The 9,328-nt window shown below is 48.1% G+C and overlaps 1 protein-coding gene across 1 annotated transcript in view; it reads right to left on the bottom strand.

The window, feature by feature from the left end:
* nav2b (neuron navigator 2b) overlaps positions 1-9,328 on the bottom strand; it is a 314,640-nt gene that overhangs the window by 47,920 nt on the left and 257,392 nt on the right.

The following is a 9,328-nucleotide window of genomic DNA, read 5'->3' as shown; positions in this document are numbered from 1 at the left end:
GGTGGAGAGAAACAGAGAGACATTAACAAAAGAAGACAGGGTGGAGAGAAACAGAGAGACATTAACAAAGGAAGACAGGGTGGAGAGAAAACCACTCCTATTATTCTCCCTCTTTTCCTAGGTCTGTTGGCCAGAGACAGCATTCCCATATGCCTGTGATGTTAGGAACGTCTCCCCCTGAACTCCAAACTTGTTTTAATTAGCGTTCAGCAGCGTGTCTCCCAGGACCAGGGGGGCTGCTGGGTAACAGAGTTTTCCACCACATCAGGTCCTGCCAGTCACCAACACTGATGGGCCCTAACCAAGATACCATTCTAAGGAGGTTGCGTGGAGGCCAGAAGATAAGGAATAGTTGGGGTGTCTGGGTCTCATGCAAGCTGCCTTATATATGATTTGAGACCGCTCTACACCAGGACCTCCCTGTTCCCACTGAAGTTACCTTTCATTAGAGTGGGGTTCTGTGGAAAATGTTGCTATTCTCAGGGCCAAAGGTTCTGTGTGTGAACTGTGAACGGCCCGAAATCTGTGTGTGTGCAGACAGATAGGAGTGTGTGTGTGTGTGTGTGTGTGTGTGTGTGTGTGTGTGTGTGTGTGTGTGTGTGTGTGTGTGTGTGTGTGTGTGTCCTCCGCCTCCCCATGCCAGTGAGATGCTGACTGAGCTAACCGAAACATCCCAGCCAGCCGCAGCCAGACAGTGCTGAGAGTTCCCTGTGACAGCATCAACAGCTCCTCTCAACACGTAAGCCAGAAGCAACATACTTACTTCACAGGTCTACTCAGTCCAAAGTCTCAACTAAGTCCAACCATTTCAGTACAGGTCTATGTTTACATGGATAAATATGAACCGGTAGCAGAGGAAAATCAGAGTCAATAGATGACAGGAATGATTCAACAGTAGTCCCAACACTCAAACTGGACAGTTTTATCTCCATCTCTTCATTCAAAGACTCAATCATGGACACTCTACTGACAGTTGTGGCTGCTTTGTGTGATGTATTGTTGTCTCTACCTTCTTGCCCTTTGTGCTGTTGACTGTGCCCTATACTGTTTGCACCATGTTTTGTGCTGCTACCATGTTGTACTGTTGCCATGTTGTGTTGCTATGATGCTGTATTGTCATGTGTTGCTGCCATGCTATGTTGTTGTCTTAGGTCTCTCTTTATGTAGTGTTGTGGTGTCTCTCTTGTCGTGATGTGTGTTTTGACCTATATTATTATTTTGTCATTCCAGCCCCCGTCCCCGCAGGAGGCCTTTTGCCTTTTGGTAGGCCGTCATTGTAAATAAGAATTTGTTCTTAACTGACTTGCCTAGTTAATTTAAGGTTAAATACATTTTAAAAATCACCCCCCACATGACCCAAGAAGGTTCCAGTCTGGCGGGGAGGTGGGCAGAGGTCTGGCTCTAATCTAACGTTTGCCAGGCACAGTGTGTCATGCTGGACAGCTGCCTGCCTAGTGCCCTGCAGTGTCCCAGTGCCCAATCCAGCCCTTGTTTCCCTGCCCTGGTCTTCACACCCACACACCAGAACTCCATCCACACAGCTACTCCAAAACAATTCATATTTTCACTGATCTGAGACATGCAAGACAAGACCAGGGGCTGGTGTGGGTGGCAACGGTGGAACAGGTCCAGCACAGACACAGTCATTCACTATTCAAAATGTCTTCCTTCCTTCCTTCTGTTTAATTGTGGAAGGCAGTTCTACTGTACCCTTAATGGACTAGTGAGAAGTGAAGTGGTCAAAACAATACATTTTTCAGAATGTCTTCTAGCCATGCAGAACATGATTAATCATGCCTGTGGGCTGAGGTTGCTATGCTATCAACCCTGATGATCTGTTAAATGGAGGAGGGAGTCACCTGGGTACATTCTGGGCTCTGTGTCAGAGGTTGATTGTGGGTAGAGTGAGCTCGCAGTCCATTTAGGTTGACTGACAGCTCCTTCGGTGCCTGGGGGGGTATATGTTAGGTTAGACCTCCCCTCCCCTGCTCCTGATGCTGCTGATGCTGCTGTCACTGTTCCCTCCATCACTCTGAGTAATGAGCAGACTAGAGCTGGCAGAGTACACCTCATCCCTAATCAACATACTTACTTCTCTATTTTCTCTCTCCCTCCACCCGTCTTGCTAACATCCCAGGCACTTTACTCACTTTACCCTCTTTCTACACCCCATCTCTTCCCTTCTCTCCTCTCATTTCACCCTGACTAGGAGATGCCATAATAAAAATTATGTTAAAGACTAAGCTTGGAAGTTAGGGTTCAAAATAGTTGACATTGTTGTGTTTGTTTAGATAGTTGAGACTGGAGTCTCTATAGAATGAGTTTGGGGTGGTGTGGCGCCACATGTGGTGTACGCAGAATTAGAGACCCAGGGCCTTAGAGGAGTGAGGGGATCAGTGGACACTCTGGGGCAGGACATTGGGTGACTTTGGTCTGAGAGGCCAGTGGGGCCTGTCCCCACTGTCCTGCATGTCCACTCTGGTCAGGGAGGCAGTCCATTAGTTCTACTAGACTTCTCACCCCCTCAGCAATATTCAAAGCTGTTTCCAAGCAATGAACACCTAACTCTGAGTTGGTCAAGTCATTACATAGAAGACACTGTGCCACACAAGAGTTCTCTATTTTCTTGGAATAAAAAACAACAATTACACATTGGATCGTTTAACTAACCAAATATTGTTTTTAACAAACATTTGATAACGCAATGCTACTCTGGACAGAGTGTATTTTAGCATGGCTGGTTGCTGACATAAAAAAGCCAGTCTGCCAGTAGACCAGAGCAGACTGAGATTAGAGAGAAACCAGCCAACAGGCAAAGACCAAGCTCTCTGCAAACACTGTCTGTACAGCACTCAACAAAGAAGAGCTTACATTAATACACATATCACTTAAAAGAAACACCCCTGTTAAAGGACAATTTCCATGCATGAATAGGAACATTAAGGGATGCTCTACATTCAAGAAGGATTGACATTTATTTTATTTGATGACATTTAGCTTTAGTTTATTTAGTAAATATTGTATTAACTCTATTTCTTGAACTGCATCGTTGGTTAAGGGCTTGTAAGTAAGCATTTCACAGTAAGGTCCACACCTGTTGTATTCAGTGCATGTGACAAATAACGTTTGACGTGTTGCCATTTTAGGAGCTCCTTTAAAGGTTTTGTTCCACATTCACTAAATGTTAAAAGAAACCATAAAAACAAACTGAACCTTTAAAAATGTATAAGAAATGTACTGTTTTTTAAATTCAAACCAAAACTCCAACAAACACACAATTTATAGATACACAACACCACAAGTAAAGATTCTCTATTCTCTCTCCCACATTCAAGAAAAGGATCATGAGCAAAAGGCAACTCTGGTCTGTCTGTCTGTCTGTCCATACCTGATAGAGCCCGCAGCAGCCCAAGGTGGTATCTCCTCGCTGCAGTAGGAGCTGCTGGGAGCTCGCTGAGGGAAGCCGCTGAAGTTGGAGTGAATGACGGAGAGCTTCATGTGTACACTTCCACTGTATGCTCAGTTCTCTCCGCTAGAGCACACTGACTGACTGACTGATCTCTCCCCCTGCAGCCAGCCAAACACACACACACACACTAAGGGGAGCGGCCTCACACACACACAAACACACCCACCCTCAGAACAGCCACATAGGGGAGTAACCTGGGAAGCACTTCAAACACCACTTCAGCTTCTGAGTCACGATCCAAACAGCCAAGTCAGAGCTGATAAAACAGAACAGAACCTGTGAGGTCCTTCAAACACAGGAAGGTAAGCCTCAGATCTCAGAACAGATCTCAGAACAGCTTTACCTCTGAGACGTTCAAACAATCTTCAGCTTTTAACATGATCTAGGAACAGCTAACCAAAGAAGTGCTTTAAACACACATTTGCCCAAACCAACTGCTCAGAGTCAGCCTTATTTTGCCAGGTGGATAATGTGTATTCTTGGGGGTATTTGTAAAGACAACAAGCCCAGGAGGACACATGTTGGTGGGTTTTCCTGAGCCAATCTTATTTGTACATTCCACTGAGGCTCCTTTTCTTTCCCCTGCTTTGCCTTAAAAGGATTGTTCAGGGTCACGTCCCCGGGTCAGGGGTCAAGCTTTAAAGGGCTGACTCACTAACTCAGAAGAAAACATCAACATTACGCAATAAAGCCAATCTAGCCCCCTGAACATGTCAATATCTTTCCACTTTCCAGTGACATTGAATTGACAAATATATCTTTACGACAGAAAGGCAGCCCATTAGCTGTTAAAAACAAACAGGCATAAAATATAAAACTTAGTTGATATATTTAGAAAAGTGGGATAGCTATACATTTATCTTTGACGGCACATTCCAGGCTAGCAGGCTAGCAGGCTAGCAGCCCAAACCTCTGAAGCCAGTCGAGTGTAATGACATGGCTGCCTCAAAGCCATAGGAGTGTCAGGAATTTAGCTGAACAACCAATCTCGCAACAGATTTGACAGTCTCTCTCTCTCTCTCTGACACGCAAGTGCCTGTCTCTCAAATCAGTGGAGTAATCAAACAGGAGAGAAATGACACCATTGTCCACTATATTCTGTTGTTTTAGCTGTCCTGGAAAAGAACATTCCACTTGTTTTGTTCTGAATGAAAAGAAATTCAAGAAGAAATTCCTTTCTGACAAGCTGACTTACAGAATTAGTTAAGTCAAATTGTTTCTATTTTCTCAGCACGTGCAATTTGCCCAGTTTGTTTGCAAACTATTGGCTGCTGGCTTCTAACAGCAAAACATTTGACCCAGAGTTATAATGTGCTACGTGCTCTTCTGTCCTGGTCTGGGTGTGATTTCACATCTCTGATGTGAACCCAAGCCAAGTTCCCTCTCATTGTTCCAGTGTTACTCTGCTGAGGATGTGGGAGCTAGAGACGGACTCTGGATTAGCAGGTCACAGCACGGAGTAGTGCTACACACACACACACACACACACACACACACACACACACACACACACACACACACACACACACACACACACAACAAACACACACACACACACACACACACACACACACACACACACACACACACACAGAGCCGCACGAATGTACTCAAGCACACACACACACACACACACACACTCAAATCTCAAAGACAGCTCACAGACTCACATCCACAACACAATATGCCACAATAACAAACACTAATAGATTCACATTAGCATTGAGTGTTCTTTTGTGGAACATTCTATTGATTCTGCAGAGAGAAAGAAACAGAGGGAAATAAACAGAACACTTCATTCACTCACTTTAACATTAACTTCACTTCCATAATACACCCCAGCAGCAGTCAACGCTGAGGGCTAAGGAGGACAGTAGGATTTACTCCCTCGTTTCCTTGCTTCCTTTTGTCACCGGCTCATTTCCATGCCAATCGGCTCCAGGGTGTTATTCCTCTCAAGCATAATTAAGACTGTTGTCTGAAGCACTCAATTACCACAATTTAGGGTGTGAAACACCTCTATTCAAACATTTTTACATAATTTCCATCAATTCCCATTATTAAAGTGGCTGGGTGGTGAGTCAGTATGTTGGCAGCGGCCACTAAATGTTAGTGGTGGCTGTTTAACAGTCTGATGGCCTTGAGATAGAAGCTGTTTTTCAGTCTCTCGGTCCCTGCTTTGATGCACTGTACTGACCTCGCCTTCTGGATGATAGCGGGGTGAACAGGCAGTGGCTTGGGTGGTTGTCCTTGATAATCTTTATGGCCTTCCTGTGACATCGGGTGGTGTAGGTGTCCTGGAGGGCAGGTAGTTTGCCCCCGGTGATGCGTTGTGCAGACCTCACTACCCTCTGGAGAGCCTCACGGTTGTGGGCGGAGCAGTTGCCGTACCAGGCGGTGATACAGCCCGACAGGATGCTCTTGATTGTGCATCTGTAGAAGTTTTGTAGTGCTTTTGGTGACAAGCCGAATTTCTTCAGCCTCCTGAGGTTGAAGAGGCGCTGCTGCGCCTTCTTCACAACGCTGTCTGTGTGGGTGGACCAATTCAGTTTGTCCGTGATGTGTACACCGAGGACTTAAAACTTTCCACCTTCTCCACTACTGTCCCGTCGATGTGGAATAGGGGGGTGCTCCCTCTGCTGTTTCCTGAAGTCCACAATCATCTCCTTTGTTTTGTTGACGTTGAGTGTGAGGTTACTTTCCTGACACCACACTCCGAGGGCCCTCACCTCCTCCCTGTAGGCCGTCTCATCGTTGATGGTAAACAGCCTACCACTGTAGTGTCGTCCGCAACTTGATGATTGAGTTGGAGGCGTGCATGGCCACGCAGTCGTGGGTGAACAGGGAGTACAGGAGAGGGCTCAGAACGCACCCTTGTGGGGCCCCAGTGTTGAGGATCAGCGGGGTGGAGATGTTGTTACCTACCCTCACCACCTGGGGCGGCCCGTCAGGAAGTCCAGGACCCAGTTGCACAGTGCGGGGTCGAGACCCGGGTCTCGAGCTTGATGACGAGTTTGGAGGGTACTATGGTGTTAAATGCTGAGCTGTAGTCGATGAACAGCATTCTCACATAGGTATTCCTCTTGTCCAGATGGGTTAGGAGGGGCAGTGTGGTTGCGATTGCGTCGTCTGTGGACCTATTGGGTCGGTAAGCAAATTTGAGTGGGTCTAGGGTGTCCGGTAGGGTGGAGGTGATATGGTCCTTGACTTGTCTCTCAAAGCACTTCATGATGACGGAAGTGAGTGCTACGGGGCGGTAGTCGTTTAGCTCAGTTACCTTAGCTTTTTGGGAACAGGAACAATGGTGGCCTCTTGAAGCATGTGGGAACAGCAGACTGGGATAAGGATGATTGAATATGTCCGTAAACACACCAGCCAGCTGGTCTGCGCATGCTCTGAGGACGCGGCTGGGAATGCCGTCTGGCCTGCAGCCTTGCGAGGTAACACGTTTAAATGTTTTACTCACCTCGGCTGCAGTGAAGGAGAGGCCGCAGGTTTTGGTAGCGGGCCGTGTCATGAGGTAAGATTAGGGAGGTAAGGCAATAAAAAGACAGTAGTGGTAAGTAAATACAATTTAGCAATTAACACTGGAGTGATAGGTGTGCAGAAGATGAATGTGCAAGTGAGATACTGGGGTGCAAAGGAGAAGAAGAAAAGAATAACACTTTGGGGATGAGGTAGTTGGATGAGCTATTTACAGATGGGCTATGTACAGGTGGAATGATCTGTGAGCTGCTCTGACAGCTGATGCTTAAAGTTAGTGAGGGAGATATGAGTCTCCAGCTTCAGTGATTTTTGCAATTCGTTCCAGTCATTGGCAGTAGAGAACTGGCAGGAAAGGCGGCCAAAGGGGTGTGTGGCTTTGGGGTGACCAGTGAAATATACCTGCTGGAGCGGGTGCTGCTATGGTGACCAGTGAGCTGAGATAAGTCGGGGCTTTACCGAGCAAAGACTTATAGATGACTGGAGCCAGTGGGTTGGCGACGAATATGAAGCGAGGGCCAGCCATCGAGAGCATACAGGTCGCAGTGGTGGGTAGCATATGGGGCTTTGGTGACAAAACGGATGGCACTGTGATAGACTGCATCCAATTTGCTGAGTAGAGTGTTAGAGGCTATTTTGTAAAATTCATTGCCGAAGTCAATGATCGGTAGGATAGTCAGTTTTACGAGGGTATGTTTGGCAGCATGAGTGAAGGATGCTTTGTTGCGAAATAGGAAGCCGATTCTAGATTTAATTTTGGATTGGAGATGCTTAATGTGAGTCTGGAAGGAGAGTTTACAGTCTAACCGACACCTAGGTATTTGTAGTTGTACACATATTCTAAGTCAGAAGCGTCCAGAGTAGTGATGCTGGATGGGCGGGCGGGTGCGGGCAGCGATTGGTTGAAAAGCATGCATTTAGTTTTACTTGCATTTAAGAGCAGTTGGTGGCCACGGAAGGAGAGTTGTATGGCATTGAAGCTCGTCTGGAGGTTAGTTAACACAGTGTCAAAGAGGGCCCAGGAGTATACAGAATGGTGTCGTCTGCGTAGAGGTGGATCAGAGAATCACCAGCAGCAAGAGTGACATCATTGATGTTTCCAGAGAAATGAGTCGACCCGAGAATTGAACCCTGTGGCACCCCCATAGAGACTGCCAGAGGCCCGGACAACAGGACCTCATATTTGACACACTGAACTCTGTCTGAGAAGTAGTTGGTGAACAGGCGAGGTAGTCATTTGAGAAACCATGTCACGGTATTCGTTGTCTGAAGAAGAGAAATCATCGGACCAAAGCGCAGCGTTGTACGTGTTCATGATAATTTATTAACCTGAACACTGAAACAAAATAACAAAGTAGAACAAAACAAAACAGTTCTGTCTGGTGCAAACACAAAACGGGAAAACAACTACCCACAAAAACCATGTGGGAAAAAGCTACCTAAGTATGGTTCTCAATCAGAGACAACGATAGACAGCTGCCTCTGATTGAGAACCACACCCGGCCAAACACAGAAATACAAAACATAGAAAATGAACATAAAATGCTCACCCAAACCTACCCTGACCAAACCAAAATAGAAATAAAAAGCTCTCTACGGTCAGGGCATGACAGCACCCCCCCCCAAAGGTGCRGACTCCGGCCGCAAAACCTGAACCCATGGGGAGGGCCTGGGTGGGCATTTATCCGCGGTGGCAGCTCAAGTGAGGGACGTAGTCCACCTCTGGCTCGGCCCACTTAGGTGGCACCTCTAGAGCGGGGACCCTCGCCGCCGACCCCGGACTGGGGACCCTCGTAGCAGGCCCCGGACTGGGGACCCTCGTAGCAGGCCCCGGACTGGGCACCCTCGTTGGGAGCTCCGGACTGGAGGGCGCCTCTGGAAGCTCCGGACTGAAGGGCGCCTCTGGAAGCTCCGGACTGAAGGGCGCCTCTGGAAGCTCCGGACTGAAGGGGGGCGCCTCTGGAAGCTCCGGACTGAAGGGCGCCTCTGGAAGCTCCGGACTGAAGGCGCCTCTGGAAGCTCCGGACTGAAGGGCGCCTCTGGAAGCTCCGGACTGAAGGGCGCCTCTGGAAGCTCCGGACTGAAGGGCGCCTCTGGAAGCTCCGGACTGAAGGGCGCCTCTGGAAGCTCCGGACTGGAGGGCGTCGCTGGAGGATCCGGACTGAAGGGCGCCGCTGGAGGATCCGGACTGGAGGGCGTCGCTGGAGGATCCGGACTGAAGGGCGACTCTGGAGGGAGGAAACGCAGAGACAGCCTGGTGCGTGGGGCTGCCACAGGGCCCACCAGCCTGGGGAGACCTACAGGAGGCCTGGTGCATAGAGGAGGCACCAGATGAACCGGACCGTGGGGAGCACTGGAGCTCTGGTGCGCAGCCTT

This window comes from Salvelinus sp. IW2-2015, linkage group LG4q.1:29 (genome assembly GCF_002910315.2).
Source record: "Salvelinus sp. IW2-2015 linkage group LG4q.1:29, ASM291031v2, whole genome shotgun sequence".
NCBI lineage: Eukaryota > Metazoa > Chordata > Actinopteri > Salmoniformes > Salmonidae > Salvelinus > Salvelinus sp. IW2-2015.
The sequence above is the reverse complement of the archived record's forward strand: the minus strand, read 5'-3'. Positions and strand labels throughout refer to the sequence as shown.